The sequence below is a fragment of the Arvicanthis niloticus genome, chromosome 17 (genome assembly GCF_011762505.2).
Source record: "Arvicanthis niloticus isolate mArvNil1 chromosome 17, mArvNil1.pat.X, whole genome shotgun sequence".
Taxonomy (NCBI): Eukaryota; Metazoa; Chordata; class Mammalia; order Rodentia; family Muridae; genus Arvicanthis; species Arvicanthis niloticus.
This window is the reverse complement of record NC_047674.1, coordinates 864,918-884,265: the sequence shown is the minus strand read 5'-3', so window position 1 is coordinate 884,265 and position 19,348 is coordinate 864,918. Positions and strand designations below refer to the sequence as shown.

The 19,348-nt window shown below is 41.4% G+C and overlaps 1 protein-coding gene and 1 pseudogene across 3 annotated transcripts in view; both read right to left on the bottom strand.

Annotated features, from left to right (window-relative positions):
* Positions 1–2,117, bottom strand: part of Tmem232 (transmembrane protein 232) — a 215,055-nt gene extending 212,938 nt beyond the window's left edge. For all 3 annotated transcript variants that reach the window (XM_034521775.2, XM_076914662.1, XM_076914661.1), the window contains exon 1: positions 2,022–2,117. The gene's annotated coding sequence lies outside the window, so the exon portion shown is untranslated. The remainder of the gene's footprint in view (positions 1–2,021) is intronic.
* A 15,702-nt stretch (positions 2,118–17,819) lies between these two features.
* Positions 17,820–19,348, bottom strand: part of LOC117722704 (Y-box-binding protein 3 pseudogene) — a 72,005-nt pseudogene continuing 70,476 nt past the window's right edge.

The following is a 19,348-nucleotide window of genomic DNA, read 5'->3' as shown; positions in this document are numbered from 1 at the left end:
TTTTCTTCACCCCTTTCTCTCTCTCTCTCACTATGCTGTCAAATGCATGACAGATCATGAATGACCTCCAGTCTGACTTCTCTTGAAATTTAGATTTATTTTTCACACTGTCTCAGACTCCCAACTTGTAGACAAATACTTAGAAAGCCCCATACCCCAAACACTGCTTTTAACCTGGGATTTCTATTTAAAATTCACAAATGAACAATCTGAGCTATTCTCAGTTCCTTGTTCCCTGAACTACCCAAGGCAATCAGTTCTCAACTCACACATACTCTACACAAAAAATACCTGCCACCACCAAACGGCCACAATTTACATTTAGGGGGCTGCTGTTAAAAACATCTAACTGGTCTTCTACAAGACTGGCATTATAAAGGGGAAAATTTAAAATTTTTAGTTATTCAAATTGTTATAGAGTCTCTGCAAGATGCTAGATACCATGATGTTATAATCACAGTTTCAACAAAGCATCTGCTGTGTTACTGCAGGAAAATGGGAGTCCTGAACAGTAAGCACAGATTTAGCAAATTTCTTATGTTACTGCTGAAATATAATACAAAGTAGTGTGGGTAAAATAATTCATTCACTTGCTGTAGTTGTTTTGAAAAGATTTGAGGGGTTGGGGACTTATACTGAATCAACCAGAGATATTTAAAGAAGACGAAAAACAAGAAGGAGGAGAAAGAAGAAAAACAGAAGAGGAGGAAGAGGAGGAGGAGGAGAAGGAAACATCAGTATGGTTAATTTAAAACAGTAATTCCCTAAAGTGAAGTGTGGAATATAACCTCTTACACTGAAATCCATTCAAAAAGCTATGTGATTAAATATTTTAATCACTGGACTAGACTGAACACTAGACTGAAGAAATTTACAGACTGTCATGTTGTAAGATTTGGGGGCTTATTAGTTTGTGTGCATATATACTGAAGCTTGAATGATAGACAGTGTGATGATATGTAATTTTCTCCAAATTTATTGGCAAGAACAACTTTTTTAGAACACTACTTCCTGGAATTATATGAATGATACATTTTGGAGAATGTTCAATAGTTATCAGCAAAATGAAGATCCAGCACTTACCTTGAAGCCAAAGACTTACATGAGATATCAAAACATTTCTGAGACATCACTCATATTGAAATAGTTCCAGCAAAATGCTTGGTTGCTTGGCAGTTTGTGTGTGTGTGTGTGTGTTTCTAGAAAGTTATTATTAATCCCTGGACAGACTTTTGAACTTCAATTAAAACAAGTTTAGGAATATGTGACTTAAAAGGCAACTTCTGAGAACTAGGTCATATAAAAATTAGACCAAGCCTTTGGAAATATAGCTTGCATTAGGGAACTCTAGATTTAAACTGTAACCCTAAATAGCAAAGGGAATCTGACCAGAGACCATGGAGAAGACAGCATCGATCAGACGGACTTTAATTATAGACTTCTACCCCACTATTCCCTACTTCCTTGCTAATAATTTTGACATTATTTTCTAGGTTACTTGTGGGGTTTTGTTTGGTTTTTATTTTGTTTTCTTTTCATCTATTATTTGCCCTTTACGTGTACTAATCTTTATGTTGGAATTTTCTCTTTGGAAATCCAAGTGTAAGTGTATAAGAAGAAAGTTGAATGGAGAGGTGGTAAGAAGACCCAAGAGGAGAGTAGGAAGAACAGAATTGCTGGAGAACATGAAGACTGATCAGCAAGGCAACCCAAGATGCCCCAGAACAGTTATCAGAGCTCCCCCACCTTCTCTATTCTCCCCCAAAACTGCCTCTCTCCAATGAGCCAGCTAAAGTTGCAGGGCACAGACTCTAATTTGGAGCAGGGAAGCTGTAAGCCTGGTAAATAGGCCTGGAGTCCCCAAAGACTAGAAGTCTCTTTAAATAGCCAGGGCTTTGGGACTCTAAAGGGTGAAGTTCAAGCTACATCTGGGTCTTTTGTGGTCAGGGTTACTAAACAGCAGGACCAGGACTACAATCCAAGTTCCCAAGTCACCAGCAAGAGGAGATAAAATTACTCACCCCAGCGCTCTGGGCTCTCCAGCTGGTTGCTAAGGATGCTGTGCAAGTCGCTCTTGGAGCCAGTGGGTTGACCTTTAACTGTCTCAAGGGTTTAGCCAATCACAAGCTGTCATTCTACCAGCCCTACCCCACCCGCACCTCGCGTGTATTCAGTTTATAAGCAAAAAGTCAAGCAAGCAAGCAAACAAGCAAACAAACAAACAAAAATCTTCGTTGGCTTTAGACGACCGAAAAGCACACAGCTATGATTCCGTGTGACTTCCTTGTGTACTGTGTGTAGCCTGCCAGCAGTTGCTCAAGCGCGTTGGCAGCAATCAGCATTTCCTCCATGCCTAAGGCCCTATTAGTATATCTCTGAAAGAAGTTGTTGGCGAATTTCTTTCTGTAGAAAATCTGGAGCTAGTCACAACTGCAGTCAGTAACCAAATACCAGGGTGTTTGACACAAGGGAGCAAGTTTAAATCAATGCCTTAAAAAAAAAACATCCTGTAAGATTATATTAAGGTCCTATACCAACTAACAGAGGAAAGATTGTATTTCAAATTGGTCTTTCATATTTTTGAGGGGAGAGAACATAGTTTTTAATTGAAAAAATTATTTCATACACTATATTCTGATCATGTGTTTCCCTCCCCAAATTCCTCCCAGATTCCCCCATCTCCCTACCCACCAAACTATATGTTCTTTTACTCTTTCTCTTTAAAAAAAAAAAAAAACAAAAAAGAAGAAATGCAAGCAAAACAACTATAAAAACAGAAACTGAAATAAGTAAAATAACCACTAAAAACAAAATGCACAAACAAAGCAAGATGAGATCCAGCATCACATCTGGCTCTTAACAAATTTCCACCTATTCTTCTGAACACTTCCCTGAGCCTCGAGGGGAGCACTTTGACCAACGCATATCATTTAGGACTGAGTGCTCTTACTCTCTGCCCATTGCCCAAGAGTAGGTCTTTGTATTTGTTCTCATCTACTACAAGAAGAAATATCTCTGATGATGGCTGACTGAGGAACTGACCTATAGGTGTAGCAGATCACCAGTAGGAGTAATTTTATTGCTATGTTCCTTTTGAAGATTAATAGGATCAGGTCTCCCCTCCCCAGAAACCTACGATCTGTCTAGTCTCCAGTCCATATCCACATTAGCAGGAACAGGTACAGATCTCATGTCATAAAGTGGGCCTTAAATCCAATCAAAGGATGGTTGGTTACTCCCATAATTTTTGTGCCACTATTAAACCAGTATGTCTTGTAGGTAAGTCACTGTTATATGCTACAGGGTCGGTAGCTGGAAAATACTGATTTATCTTCTAGTAGCATGCAGGGTACCTACCAGTACAATGAACACTAGTCAATAGTTAGTTACTGTTGGACCTGAAAGTCTCAACTCCGGGACACACAGTGCACAGAGACAAGAGACCAAGATTGATGCAATCAGCAAGAGGAAGCTTTATTCCGACATGTCAGGGTCACTTCACTCTTGCAGGAGGAAGGACCCTGAATTTCCAAAGCACACACCTTTTATACTTTCGCACAGGCAGACTTTAGCAACAACAAAACTTGTTTAAACCTAATTGGACACTTTACTTAGCCTTTAAACTTATTGGCCACACTCACTCAGGTAATTATTTCTGGTGGGCTATGTTTTTCCAGGGCTATGAAGGACACAGCTAGTTACTAATCAGTGCATTCTGCAGTTTTTCTCTGAACCTTTTTTTTTTTTTAACTCTCTCCCTGCTATCAGGAACAACCTGACCAGTGGTGTGGTTGTGTCTCTAAATGCTCTTTCTGTTCCCTTGGTTATTATGGTGAATTTGTCAAAGTGGTCTCACACTACCAACTGGACGTTTGATGTTTCATGAGGACCCTTCAGCAATAGGACCTTATCATCAGATTGTGGGGAACAACCAACAGCCTTGAAAATTATCACCTCTGAGGTTTGTGAGTTGCCATGGGGTACAATTGGCCAGTGACTCTACAAGATATAACCCATACCTGGCTTCCTGGCTCTGAAGGTTCTATCTGAACAACTGCTTTATATTCCAATACATAAATAAAAATTCCAGTTTTAAATTGTTCATCAATTGAGGAACATCTAGCTGTTTCCAATCTCTGGCTATTATAAGTAGAGCAGCAATGAACATAGATGAACAAGAGTCTCCAACAGCAGGATATAAATAGAGTCCTTTGGGTATACTCTAGTGGTACAGATCTGATCTCAGCTTCCTGAGGACCCACAACACTGATTTCCACAGTGGCTGTCCAAATTTACACTCCCACCAGCAATGAATAAGTATAACTTTTTTTCCCATGTCCTTTCCAGAATGTACTGTCATTTGGTTTATTGATCTTGACCATTCTGACCAGTTTATAACCAGATTTATTATGTTGAGCCATCCCTGCATCCCTGAGATGAAACCTACTTGATCATGGTGGATAATCCTTTTTGCTGTGTTCTTAAATTCCATTTGCAAATATTTGGGAATTTTTGCATTTATGTTCATAAGGGATATTGGTCTAAATTTTTCTCTTATTTTATTGAGCCTTTGTATTGTTTTAGTAACAGGGTTAATAGTGAAAAGAATTGTAAAATGTTTCTTCTGTTTCTATTTTACAGAATAATTTGAGAAATGTTGGCATTAATTATTCTTTAAAGATATGGTAGAATTCTGCACTTAATCATCTGGCCCTGGGCTTTTTTTGCTTGGGAGATTTTAATTACTACTTCTATTTCATTCATGATTAAGGGTCTGTTTAAAGTGCTTATCTGATCTTGATTTAACTTTGGCAGGTCATATAAATTAAGAAACACACCAATTTCTTTTGTTTTGTCCAGTTTGGTGGAATACAGATTGTATTCTTGTGATTCTTTGGATTTCCACAGTGTCTGTTGTGATGCCCTCTTTTCAATCCTAATTTTGTTAATTTGGATCTTCTGTCTCTACCTTTTAGTTAATTTAGCTAAGAGTTTGTCTTTCTTGTTGATTTTCTCAAAGAGCCAACTATTTTATTGATTCTTCATAAATGTTTTGTTTCCATTTCATTGATTTCAGCCCTGGATTTGATTGCTTCCTGATGTCTACTGTTTGGGGCAATTGTTTCTTCTTGTTATACAGCCATCAGGTGTGTTACCAAGTTGCTAATATGAGACCTCTCCAGGCTTTGATATAGACACATAATGCAATGAACTTGCCTCTGAGAACTGTCTGCATTGTGTCCCATGGGTTTGGGTACAATGTGTTTTCATTTTTATTTAATTCTAAAAAGGCTTAATGTACTTCTCCATTTCTGTCTTTACATATTTTTCATTCAGTAGTGAGTTGTTCAGTTTCTATGAGTATATATACTTTCTGTTGTTGTTGTTGTCTAGCTTTAATCCACGGTGGTCAAATAAGACACAGGATATTATTTCAATTTTCTTACTGTTGAGACTTCTTTTGTGCCCGATAGGTGACCAATTTGCAGAAAGTTCCATGACCTGCTGAGAAGAAAGTACATTCTTTTCTATCTGAGTGAAATGTCCTGTAGATATCTGCTAAGTCCATTTGATTTACGTTGTTGTTTAACTTTAGAATTTCTCTGTTAGTTTTATCTGGCTGACCTTTCTATTGGCAAGGGTGGAGTACTGAAGTAACTCACTATCACCATGTGAGGATCCATACTATATTTTGTGGTGTTTCCTGTAAGAACTTGGGTGTCCTTGTGTTTAGTTCAAAAAAAAAATGTTTAGAATTACAGTATCCTCTTGGTGAATTTTTCCTTTGATGATTATGTAGTGCCCTTCCCCATGTCTTCTACTTAATTTTTATTTGAAGTATATTTTGTCAGATATTAAAATGGCTGCACCCGCTTGCTTTTGAGGTCAATTTGCTTGAAATACTTTTCCATCCTTGTATCTTGAAGTTATGTCCATCCTCAATGGTAAAGTATGTTTCTTGGATACAGCACAAAAATGGATCCTACTTTATAATCAAATCTATTAGTCTATTATTTTACTGGGGAATGGAGACCACTAATATCGAAAGTTATCACTGATCAGCACTTATTGATTCCTGTTATTTTGTTAGTATGCTATGGGTTTCCCCACTTCTTTTGATTTGCTGCTCTGGGATTATTTATTGCTGTGTCTCTTGGATGTGGCTAACCTCTTCACTGAATTTTCCTACTAGTGTCTTCTAGAGCTAAATTTGTTGGTTGAAATTGCTTAAATTTATCTTTATTAAGAAATGTCTTTGTTTCTACCCCTAGTGTGATAGTTTTGCTGAATATCATCTTAGCTGGTATCTGTAGTCTCTCAGAGTTTGTACAAAACTCATCCATTCCCTTGTGGCTTTTAGAGTCTCCATTGGGAAGTCAGGTGTTATTCTAATGAGTCTACCTTTATGTGATACTAGGTTCTTTTCCCTTACAGCTTTTAATACATTTTTTTTGTTCTGTATATTTAGTGTTTTGAGTATTGTGTGCCATGGGAAATTTCTTTTATAGTCCTGTCTATTTGGCATTCTGTATGCTTCTTATACCTTAATATGCATCTCCTTTATCTTACGGTTTAACTACTGTGAACAGATACCATGACCAAGGCAACTCTTATAAGGACAACATTTAATTGAGGCTGGCTTACAGGTTCAGAGGTTCACTCCATAATCATCAAGGTGGGAACATGGCAGCATCCAGGCAGGCATTGTACAGGAGGAGCTGAGAGTTCTACATCTTCATCTGAAGGCTGCTAGCAGAATACTGGCTTCCAGGCTGCTAGGGTGAGGGTCTTAAGCCCACACTCACAATGACACACCTACTCCAATAAGGCCACACTGATTAATGGTGCCACTTCCTGGCCCAAGCATATAAAAACCATCACATCCTCTCTTAGGTTGTAGAAACTTTCTTCTATGATTCTGTTAAAAATATTTTCTGTATCTTTGACTTGGGTTTCTTCTACATTCTCCATCCTTATTCTTTATAGATTTGTCTTTTTATAGTGCTCCAGATTTCCTGGATGGTTTGTGCCTGGATGGGTTTAGATTTAGCACTTACTTTGGCTGAGGTATTCATTTCCTGCACCTTGTCTTCAGAACCTAGTCTTCTTTCTCCCATGTTTTGTAGCCTGTTTATAAGGCTGACCAATGAAACTTTTGTTTAGCATCCTATAGTTTTAAATCCAGGATTTGTTTTTTCAGTTCGTGTTTTCTTTATTAATTTTATTTCTCATTTTATGACTTAAACTGTTTTTTTTATCATTTTATTCAACTGTTTGTGTTTTCATGGTCATTATTATGTAATTTGTTCATATTCTGTTAAAAGCTTAAATATTTATAATTGCTGTTTTGAAGTCCTTGTCTTTTGGTTCAGCTATATTTTGTTTGTCAAGGCCTACTGCAATAAGGTTCTAGTGGAGGCATAGTGTCTTGCAGTTCATATTTATACTTTTGCCCTGGGATGTAAGCACCTGGAGTTGTAATATCTACAGTATCTGTTCTTGCCCTTGTTGAGTAGGTGTTCCTTTCTTGGTTGCTGTTTCATCTTTGGGTCCCAGGCAGGGTCATAGCTGTGAATCCTTGTTAAAGAATCCTGTGGGTCAGCAGATGAAGAAAGATGTGGGGATGGACCAAGAGGAAAAGCTGAGGGAGGTCAGGGGAGAGAGCTAAGATACCAGGTCAGCTCCAAGAAGCAAAATGCTCAGGAGATGGAGGTGATGTGGCAGGTGGGGTTCCTTCAAACAGGTTGCTATAGAACTAAGTAGCTTAAAGACAGGGTAATGAAGGACAGAACGAACAGTGAGAATTGAAGAATATTCATCAGCACACAGATGGGCACATTCATATGCATGAGCACACACCTATGTTCAATAACCATAATTAGTGGCCTATATTAATGAGGCCAGAAGAATTAAAAGGGAAAATATTTTCACCCATGTTCTCCAAAGCCGGGGAACTGTGAAACATCTCTTAAAATATTCAGTTACCATAGGGTGGCAGGAACTCTGGTAGCTGTAAGTATGCCCAGAGAGAGCTCCACTGGGTGGTCCCACCTTGGCCAAGGTACCTACCACTCTCATAATCCATAGCAGCAGGTGCCTGGACTCCAGATAAGAGAGGACCATATCAAGAAAGAACTAGCATGGAAGTTCCAACCCCACCATCAAGGACATCTTCCTGTAGGGCTACTCAGACCTGGGCCATGATGTCTTCCTCAGACTCTCAGCAAGAGGCCAGCCAAACTTTATCAGAACATGCATGATCTGGCTAATAGAAGAGAGGCAAACAAATTTTGGAATTTCTCAGAGCAAGAACAACTGAAACCAAATACCCTTCTTACACAAGTCCTTCCTTTCCCTAGAGAAAAAAGATGGGGCAGGAGCACAAAGAAGAAAGGAGGGGGGAGAGTGTGGAAAAGACCACTGAGAGCCTCAGTGCACCGAGGAGTAAAGAGCAGAGGTACCTGAACCCTCCAATCCTTGACACAGTGTGAGATCCCAGAGAAATGGCTGGTCCACCCACAGAAGAGCTTTTCGGTCTGGAAGAGCTTTTAGATGACACCAGCCAAGCCATTGCTGCTCAATTACAGGTACCAGATCTTCCCTGCATGTCTCCCTCACTCCCTCCCTGCCTTTTTGTGTAAACAACCATCTAATACCAATTGCTCACCAGAACCTTTGACAGGCAGCCTCATGGAACATCTCTTTCCTCCTCTCATTCAACAAATATTTGCTGCCTGACTAAAGCTGTGTCATTGTGTAGGGTCAAGTACATTCTCAGTGAGGAAAATGGTTCTACAGGTAAGGATCATTCACTGCATCCAGTTAAGAGAAACTGAGGTATTTTCCTGCTATGAGAGATTGAGGCCTTTTCAAGGCTAAAATGACAGAAGTTTACCAAAGCTGCCTGGTGACTAGCTCTGTGCCCCAGGCATAGATAGCAAAGTACCTATGCTTCCTTGTACAGCTTACCAGCAGGCCATAACAACAAGCTTTCAGCCAAAACAACTAATTTATCACACCCCAAAAAATCCAGTAAGGAAGTGAAATGTAATCACAGCACTCAGAGACTGAGTAAAAGCATCATAGGAATTTGTTCAGCCACAAACTCAAATGGTAAAATTGCCACAGTAGTGAATGGATGAATAAAATATGTAGGTGAAACAATCCAGGCTCAGAAAGACAAATCTGAGAACACACTCTGTATCCTATGCCTAGCGGGTAAATTTGTATGTGTTACAGAGCAGTGGGCATAGTTTCTAAGTTATGAAACAATATGAGAAGGGATCACGTGGGGAGCTCTAAGGCATGGACACAAGGGCAGAAGAACACAGGCAGCATGTCGGGGGAGGGAGGAAGGGAAGATAATGGTAGGAAGAACATCGAGAAGATGGGGAGAGCAAGGAGGAGGGTCAAAAGGGAAGTGAGTGTGAAAATGCCTTAAGAGGCATTGAGAGTTGGCTCAGCAGTTCGAGCATGTATTGCTGGTGTAGAGGACCCAGGTCAGATCCAATGCTCCACTCTGACCTCTGAGTGCATGTGGTACACATACTTACACTCAGGCACATACCTACACATAAATGGAACATGTTTTTAATTCTAAATTAAAAAAAATTAGGCAGGGCCTCACCATGTATCACTGGCTGTCTTAGAAGTCACTATGTAGGGCATGTTGGCCTCAGGTGCTCAAAGACATACCTGCCTCTGCCTCTCATGTTCTGGGATCAAAGGCATGTGCCAGGTGTACAGAATCTTTTTTTTTAAAGAAAGAAAATGGTGTATGGAAACTTGTTGCTTTTTATAGTAAATGGTTTCAAACCAAAGAATGTTAGTAAGAATATTTTTTAAGGAATTATTTATTTTATGTATGTAAGTACACTGTAGCTGTCTTCAGACACACCAGAAGAGGGCATTGGATCCCATTACAGATGGTGGTGAGCCACTACATGGTTGCTGGGAGTTGAACTCAGGACCTCTGGAAGAGCAGTTAGTGCTCTTAACCACTGAGCCATCTCTCCAGCCTTCTATCAATTTCCATTTTCCATACTTTCCTGTTTTTCCTTATTCTTTAAAAAGTTAATTGCATTATTATAGAACTTCTAAATTCCAAATTGTCATTTCCACTTTTTCCTATTAATGCTGATAGATATCATATTTGATCTGTCATATTTGACCTATCATCGATGATAGGTATCATATTTGCTACTGGTTTACATATTTTCCAAGATTTGTTCTTGTTAGTGTGCACATGAAAATAGTGTGTGTGTGTGTGTGTGTGTGTCTGTGTCTGTGTATGAGTGTGAGTGTGTGTGTGTATGTGTGTGTGTGTGTGTGTGTGTCTGTATATGAGTGTGAGTGTGTGTGCCTCTGTGTGTGTATGTGTCTGTGTCTGTGTATGAGTGTGAGTGTGTGTGTGTATGTGTGTGTGTGTGTGTGTGTGTGTGTGTGTGCTGTTTTGTATTTTCCTCAATTACTCACCCACATACATGATCCTCATTTCCTCCAGCATCATACACAATTTGAGGCAAAATCCTAAAAGGCCAGACTTTTGTCTTCTTGTTGGTGGAGCAAACAGAGAGAATACTTTTCTTCTGTGGCACCAAACTATGCCCACAAAGTGGAAAGCCTGCCCCAGGGGCAAAGCAACTGAGTTCCAAGCTAACAATGCTGCTCTTCCTCTACCATAGCTCTTTCATTGGAGGTGATGGTGGTGGTGGTGGTGGTGGTGGTGGTGGTGGCGGCGGCGGCTGTGGAGGGGTGTGTGTGTGTGTGTGTGTGTCTGTGTGTGTCTGTGTGTGAGTGTATGTGTGTGTCTGTATATGAGTGTGAGTGTGTGTGCCTCTGTGTGTGTATGTGTCTGTGTCTATGTATGAGTGTGAGTGTGTGTGTGTATGTGTGTGTGTGTGTCTGTATATGAGTGTGAGTGTGTGCGCCTTTGTGTGTGTGTATGTGTGTGTCTGTGTCTGTGTATGAGTGTGAGTGTGTGTGTGTATGTGTGTGTCTGTATATGAGTGTGAGTGTGTGCGCCTCTGTGTGTGTGTATGTGTGTGTCTGTGTCTGTGTATGAGTGTGAGTGTGTGTGTGTATGTGTGTGTGTGTGTGTGTGTGTGTGTGTGTATGAGTGCACATGCCTGAGAAGGCTGGAGACTTCAGATCCCCCCAGAACTTGAATTACAAGCTGTTGTGAGCCACCTGACCTGACATGAGTGCTAACCAAACTAGGGTTCTATACCAGAGCAACAAATATTCTCAACTGCTGAGCCATCTCTCCAGCCCCACAAGTCTCCCTGTTGTTTGTTTGCTTTTGTTTGTTTTTAAGACAGAGTCTCTCTACATAGCCCTGGTTGCCCTAGAACCTGCTATACAGACTGGTTTCAAACTCCCATTGTTCCACCTGCTTCTGCCTCCCAAGTGCTGGAAGTAAAGGTATGTGTGCCAGGACGCTGGGCCTTTAGCCTTTTTAAAAAAAATAGTTCCTACAAGAACAAGCTTGGCAGACTGTATTTCAGGGAGTGTGTGTGGAATGAAAGAGGGAATTGTGTTAGGAATCTGCTTATTGGCCTGGAGTCCAAGCAGTTCTAGTATCTTGTAAAGTGTCAGAATGAGAAGTACTTTGTTTCCAGAGAGAATATGTTTCAAGACTCAGCCAGTGCTGCTTTTGTTGGCAGATAGAGAGATCCTTGGAGGGTCCCACACAAAGCCATCAACCAGATCTTCAGCCACAACCCCAATCCCTATCACCTTCAAACTCATTAACACAGCATGTATCAAACGCACATCATCCTCTCCCAAGCCCTGGGGAGAACAAAAGATTCTTCTTTCTGGAAATATCTTTAAATTTACTGAAGTATACTTTACAATCACAGATTGAATTTAGTCGAGGCAGGAATTACTTTTTTCCCCTTGTTTTGTGTGTGTACACGAGTGTTCATATGTGAATGGATGCATCTGTGTACCCACCCATGCTGAGGACAGTGGTCAACCTCCAGAGCCACTATTCAGGTGTCCTCTACCCCATTTTATGAGCCAAGGACCTATCACTGGGCCAGGGCTTGAAAATTAGTTTAGGGAAACTGGCCTCCGTGCTCCAGTGATATGCCTGTCTCCATTCCCCCAGGGCTTGGATTGCAAGGTGTGGGGAAAAAACTCATGGGGGAGTCTGGCGGCGGGTTCCCACGGTGGTCTGGCAGCGTGGTCCCAGCAGGCTTTCCACACCGCCGACGGAGGGTCCCACATTCACGCCAGTGGCTGCCTCAGGAAGGTTCAGGCCCAGGAGACACGTGGAGTCCAGTTTTTCAAAGCTTTTATTGTTCATGGCGTGGTGAATGGGTGTAGATGATTTGGCTCCCCCCCCAAAAAAAAAGCCAGGGGAGCCTGGCTTTTATAGGAGGGGGAAAGGGGGAGGGAATAACTTAATTAGCTATGCCCCCAGCCTTTAGATAACTCATTAATATTTTAATCTCTGGAGATGGAGACCTGTCAATCACACCCTCTACCTGCATCCTTCGTGACTGAAGGGCTCAGGTTGAATGAAGGTACCTTGTCCAAGGCCCGACAGCAAGGGTGTGCCATCTTGCTGGCAAGCATGGGTTATGGGATTCTCCGATGGTGGTATGCCGGAGCATAGTCCAAGAGTGCACTCTTGTGAGGAGAATTCTAAGTGCTTGTGAAAAAAAAATGCCAAGAAGACAAGAGTCCTGTGACTTAATTTTCTTCAGAACACAGAATTGTTCTTAGCATGTATTTTCCTGCCCCTCCCACGTACAGCAGATAAGAGTTTACTTCTGATTCTTCCTTATGACTGGCTACTGTTACTTGTTTATATGCCTTGATGGAAAAACATGTTTCTGTCATCTGTGGCTTGTCCTTCCTGAGTGTACATATGTGACTCCTGTGTGAATCATTCACATGACTCCTTTTAACCCTCAGAGTACAAATAGTCTGAAACTCTGAATAAAGCTGGCTATTTTGTGAGACATGAATCCATCTCACTTATTGACCATTGTCCCAAGGCCCACATCCTCTAGAGAAATAAACGCTGGTACTCAATCAGCAAGCAATATAGTAACAGACCTGCCTCCCCAGCCTAAATTTCATCTTTTTAAAGACAGAATGTTCAAGATAAACAATTTGGTGGTTTGCTGTATGTTTACATTGTTGTTGGGTTTTGTCTCTGCAGTACCGTGTCCATTGGGAAAAGGAAAGTTCCTTACACTGACTCCTAAGCCATACTGTAATGGTGCCAGCCCCAAGCCTCAGGTCCAGTATCCTTTATTAGGTGGGAGTATGGAAGCAAGCCAACAAGTACAGAGACACAGAGCATGGCTGGGCAGTGTTCAAAGTCAGTTCAATGGAACTAAAGCCCTGGGGAAATTTTGCTGTTTTAACACATGGCAATCTGAGGACTTTCCACCTCATTCTCCCCTCTTCTTTGTCAGAATCCCTTGTGACCCTTCTCAAGGAACCTCTGATGCTGGCAGAGAACATGGATGGCGTCTACCTGTTTCTCTCCTGTTGCTGGTGACAGAAGTTAGGCATGGACCCAACAGTACAGTCAGGAGGATCATACCCAGAGGTTCGGATTAGGGGCAGGGAATAGAAGCAGCCATGGGCCTCAGGAAGATCTTTTTGTTTTGTCTTGGGCCTTGACCAACTGTGTGGCATTTCCTCTACAATCTCTGAGTGGTTTGTGCAGAAGCAACAATCTTTTCCTCTGAAGACACATATGTCACCAGCTACAATTTTGTAGGGCTGCTGGGGGCTGGCACCTGTCTGTTTCTGCAGGATGACCATACTCTGCTGGACTAGCCTGAGACCCTCCTCAGTTTGACTGGCTGGCTGGCTATGCCAGACCTGTCTGATCCTGAGCTCGGGTGCTTCTGTGGCAGTGTCCAATAACACTGAGAGTAAGGTGGGTTCCTCTTCCCTGTGCTGAGGGCCCTAGTATTGGTCCACCTCTGGTACAAGGAGAATATCTAGGTCTGGAGTGAGGAGTACCATCCTGCAACCCCCCACTAGGTAACAGGTATATATTCTATCTGCACAATTGGCATGTGCCATTTGGCTCTTGGTTCAAGTCATCAGCCGGGTGCAGCTTTCCCATGTCCCTATACTTTCTGCTTCTCCTAGTGCCTGGACACGTGGACCCATCAGGCAGGAGTCATCAGGGTTATCCAGGACTGTCTGGTTTTATAGAGATGGGCTACAGACCCCAACTGGGTGTAAGTTACCTGGCTGGCTTTCAAACAGATCTAGCAACTAACCGTTTCCCAGTTTCAGCTCTATTGAGGCACTTGCAAGTTGGAGCGTTTTCACTAGAGGGCGCCAGAGTCAAATCTGGATACGTCCTTTCTCAAGATGGAGCGGAGACCCATGGGTGAATCCAACTGAACTCGTTCTCAGGTATAGCTGCATTGGTGGAAGCTCTAACTATTTGAGGGACAATCCGTCTGTTTCATCCCTGCCTTCACACATCCCGTCTAAAAGTTGCATGCCCGCCCCGTTCTGGCTTTGTTTGCAGAGTATCTCTTGTCCTGCTGCCAGACTACATCCTGACACAGAGACCCTCCTCGTCCTTCCGTGAGTGCACTGTCCCATGCCCCTGATAAAGCCAAGTCCAAAGGGTTCCAGCTTCTTTTGAAGGGTCACTATTCTCCTCTACAGTGATGTTCCTTCCAGGGGGACTCATTTATATGCTATGCATGCCAGTTGTTGCAAATTTCCTGGAACAGGGGTCAATGCTGCTGCATTTCTTTGTGACGACGAAATGACTGACTGTAACTGGCTTTATCGTAGTCCATGCACCATCTAAAGGAGAGAAAACAGGGTCCCAAAGGTGGATAGTTAGTTTTATTGAGTGGTCTCCCACAGAGCAATCCCACAGCTCACAGAATCAGTATTTTCTACTGGCCTGGTGGCTCCAGCAATGGTCGATGCATCTTTGGTGAGCTTCCCTGTCGGAGGGGTTACCATGGAGATGGCTGCTCCTGTGTCAAAGATAAAGTCCATCTTGGTTTGGCCGCCGTGTCTATTTTGATGATGGGCTCCTGGGGCCAATCATGACTGAGCCTGGCGGTTCTCAGTCTGAACCTGTCTCCCAGGTGACAGCCTCAGCCCTCATGGGAACTTCAGTTTTATTGTAGCTATGATTGAGGTCTCTTTTTGTTTGGGGGCGGTCCCCCCTTTTAGGGTATATCTCTTTTGGACCTTGGGGCCATTTTTTTCTGGGACACTCTTTCTTCCAGTCACCTTTCCCCTTGCAATAGACACCCACACTGGTACAGAGTTCCTGGCATGTCAAAGGGTGACCAGTAGACTTTGCAGACAGCCATCAATCTAGTCTCCACCAGGGGACACCCCTCTGTCTGACGCCTACCTTGCCTGCCGTCTAGTAGTAACTTACTAACGCAGGCCCTCACCCTTCCCTCATCACAGAGCCGCCCCCTGACTCGAATGGCTTTTTATCAGGTACGATTAAGACACTCAAGAATCACAACTTTGGTCAAAATGGATTACACTTGGCTGCCAGGTATTGTGGTACATGAGATGTGCCACAGTGCACAGGAGGCAAGAGCCTTTCCTAACAGATAAGGACAAAGCCAAGGGGGCATGCCAACCTGTCCCAGATTGGTCGGTGCCAAATTGTGCTTCCAAATTCATAGCTAATGAGGTCACTCTCACTAGTATTCCAAACAGGATATTCAAAGGCAATTATACAGAATGTTTTGTCAGTAAGAATTGTAGGTGTTTTCCTTCTTAAATTATTTATTATCTCTAAGCCCCCATCCAAGCCTTGTTGTTCCTTGGCCAGAGGTTCCATTTAGTAACTAGTGATCGATATGTACACGTTAACCTGGGGTAAAGAATAAATGTCAATCAAGAATTTAACCATCTCAATTGAGCCAATTATTCAACATCTGGGAGAAAGACCAAGGGATTATGAACACATAATGCCCTATGTAATTATAAGGCATTATGAAAAATTAATGCTTGTAACAAAATAAATGTCATAGCTAAAAGTCAGTAATTATATTAAAGATCTTCTATTGTATCATTTCATCACCATGTTATCACTACCATTAGCCCACTTTTATGTTAGAAAAACAAACTTTATTGACTAGCTAATAAATGAAGTGGGGTGGGGTGGGTGGACATTTTGATCCTTACAATCAAGAGGATCATTCCCTTCAGCCTGAATACAGTTTGAGGTGGAAACAATGCCTTTGATTATGTTTAAGATGTAGGGTGTTTTTTAAAAAATTGCACATTAGCAAAGCTTCATAAACTGTGGGTCATAGTTCCACATGGGATCACACAATGGATGCAAGTGTTGTGAAAGGGTTCCTAACACATATCAGTGATAATCATTGATTCTTAATGAGCTTGTGAGAAATCTGAGGATCCCTGCCAGTGCTTGCCCACATTGTACCATGGAACATCACTGCAACGTTTCCTCTAAGCAAACAGCATGCAGGCCTGGCACTGTCAACACCATCAGAGCCACAGCCCACAATACAGCTGGAAACACCTGGGCTCAATTCAAGACTCTTGTGTGCTATGAACTGAGGCATTTTTACTCTACATATAATGATCTGCTCTTATACAAATATAATCACTTAATCACAGAAAACTTCAGTATTTCACTGCAGTTGTTCCTTATCATGTAAGTATCAAATTAGTATAGCAGTTGACTATTATAGTGGAACATTTGGTTTTTAAAGTTGATGTTTGAGGGCTAGCAAGATGATAGGTAAAGACATTTGCCCTAAACCAGAACAAACTCTGGTTTGTTCAGTCTCCAGAACCCACACAGTGGAGTAAGAGAACAGGCTTCCACACTGTCCCCTGACTCCCAGTAGCCCTACAGTGCTGTGTGTGTGTGTGTGTGTGTGTGTGTGTGTATGTGTGTGTGTGTGCACGCGCATGTCTGTGTGCACATTGTTGGGTTTTATATTTAAACAGATGTCAAATGAATTTTAGCTATGATTAGGAAAGAATTTGAAATTCTTAAGCATAGTTCTCCTATTTGCACTACACTTTTATGCCAAGTGACATCTTAAGGTGGATAATAAAGTCAAAACACCGATCAATTCTGAAAAGTGTGACAATGCCCTACATCCTGCCAAGACTTGAGTATGTTGTAAAAATAAACAAGAACACCCCTCTCGCTAATGTGCAAATTTGCTTTTATCTGTAGTAAATGATACGATTATATATGTCAAAGAATTCTTAACAAATGTCTTATGACTTCTCAGGAAATGCTTGATATTATGGAGGTCTGTAAGGATATCTCAGGCAAAAGAGTATCAGAGAGAGAAAACATTTAAGCAGCCCTAGAATTTGGCTTCAAGAAATAGGACCATACTGCCATCTAGTGGCAAGACCACGTTTTACAACAATTGGTTTGGGTGGCTTTGCCTTAAGTAGAAAAAGTGAAAACTGTGTTTTAGTTTCACCTATTTTAACGTCAGGTAAAATGAGAAGTCTTGGAGGGCAGGGTGTTGGTGTTGCTTTTGAGCACCAAACCTTTACCATCCTCACAGAAAATTCCACAAGCCTTATTCTAACCTAAAACATAAAAAGGAGCCATTGGACAGAGGCATGTGACTACCCCCTGTGGGTACTTTAAACTTAGCAATGCCATTTGCTTAAAATTAGCAAGACTCTGGAAGGGGGGGTGGTCAGACAACCAAATATAGCTACAGCAATGCCCTCTGCCTAAAACATCAGTCACAGCCAATGGCAGTCTGAGAATACTAAATGGAAATTTCCAGAAGCAAATAATTTATGTTTTAAATATTTACTGTTATTTTTTTAAACCATTATCCAAGCTTTCTCTCTCCTTGGCCAGCAATTACAGTCAACATGTTGACAGCATGAGCCATGTACACAATAACATCTGGAGGCAGGAAGATGGGACATAGATGCCCCATTCCAAGTAGCAGGATGAAGTCTGGTGACGCTCCACTATCCCACCCTGTCAGAACACAGTCCACAAATGGAGTCACGCAAGGGGAGTTCTGAGTGCTTGTGAGAAAACTCCAAGAAAGCAAGACAAGAGTCTTATGACCTCAGTTTCTCCAAAAGCAAGGAATTGTTCTTGGGTTGTGCTTTTGAGCCCCTCCCGGGTTTGCACATAGGAGTAAAGTGAGTTTACTCTATTCACTACAACTGACTTTTATGTATTTATGTGTCTCTTGGAAAAACGTGTTTTCACCTTGTGTGTCTTGTTGTTGTGACTATATAGTTTAGTCAGATGACTCTTCTTAACACTCAGAGTATAAATTGTCTGGTGTTCTGAATAAAGCTGACTATTGAATGAGACTTTAGTTGACCTCATTTGTCAGTTCCACCCACTCTAGAGTGCTAAACATGACCCAATCCATGAGTCATCCTTCTGTCCAAAATGTGTGTCCTCAGTACATATTCCAAAACATGCATCTGTAGAAGTTATGTCTCAGTTCTTCCTCTCAGAAATCAGACTCAGACTCAGAATCTATTTGCAAATACCTTGGCCATGTTGCTAGGCTTTTCCTTGACTTGATTATAACTTAAATTATCTTGTTTATTTTAATCTATATTCTGCCATGTGTCTGTCTACCTGTGCCATACCTCCATCTTTGCACATCTTCCCATGTGAATCCCCTGTGCCTGGCTCCATCCCAAATTGTTTTCTGCCTCCCAGATGTCCCACCTTCTATTCTACCCTTTCCTATAGGACATAGGTTTTCTAATTGACAGGTAATGCATCTATACAATATACAAGATATTTTCTCTACATGTGTTTAGAGTGCATATACTCCTTACCAAAGTCATTTAGTAGCTGTTTCAGTTATCAATCTTTATGTCCCAGTATCCCAGTGTCTATGTTCAAGTAATCTTTACTTGCTCATGTCCTCAAAGCTCACATGGGGATGCTGACAATTTAGATGTTCTTTTAAGGGCTACAAAGTAATCAATCACCTTTAAGTGAAAAAGCAAAAGTGCAGTAAGGTATTTTGAGGGAGAGGTAGCACATCCACACAATTATTATAGTATATTGTTACATTGTAATTGCTATTTTACTTTTAGTCATTCTTAATCTCCTACTGTGCCTAATCTACACAATAACAATTGTCATAAGAAAACACATTGCATTTGATAGTATCTGAGGCTGTAGGGGTCTTGGAATATGTCCTCTCAGACAAGAGGAAAAACTGTACTGACATAAATTTAGAAAGTCTAAAAGGAATTTCCAAACATAAATATACTAGAACATTATAAAGGTTGTGATCCTGAATATGTAAAATATGTGGTTCAATTAACAATCATTTTATAAGAAAACTTGACTTAGCTCAACAGTAAACAGTTT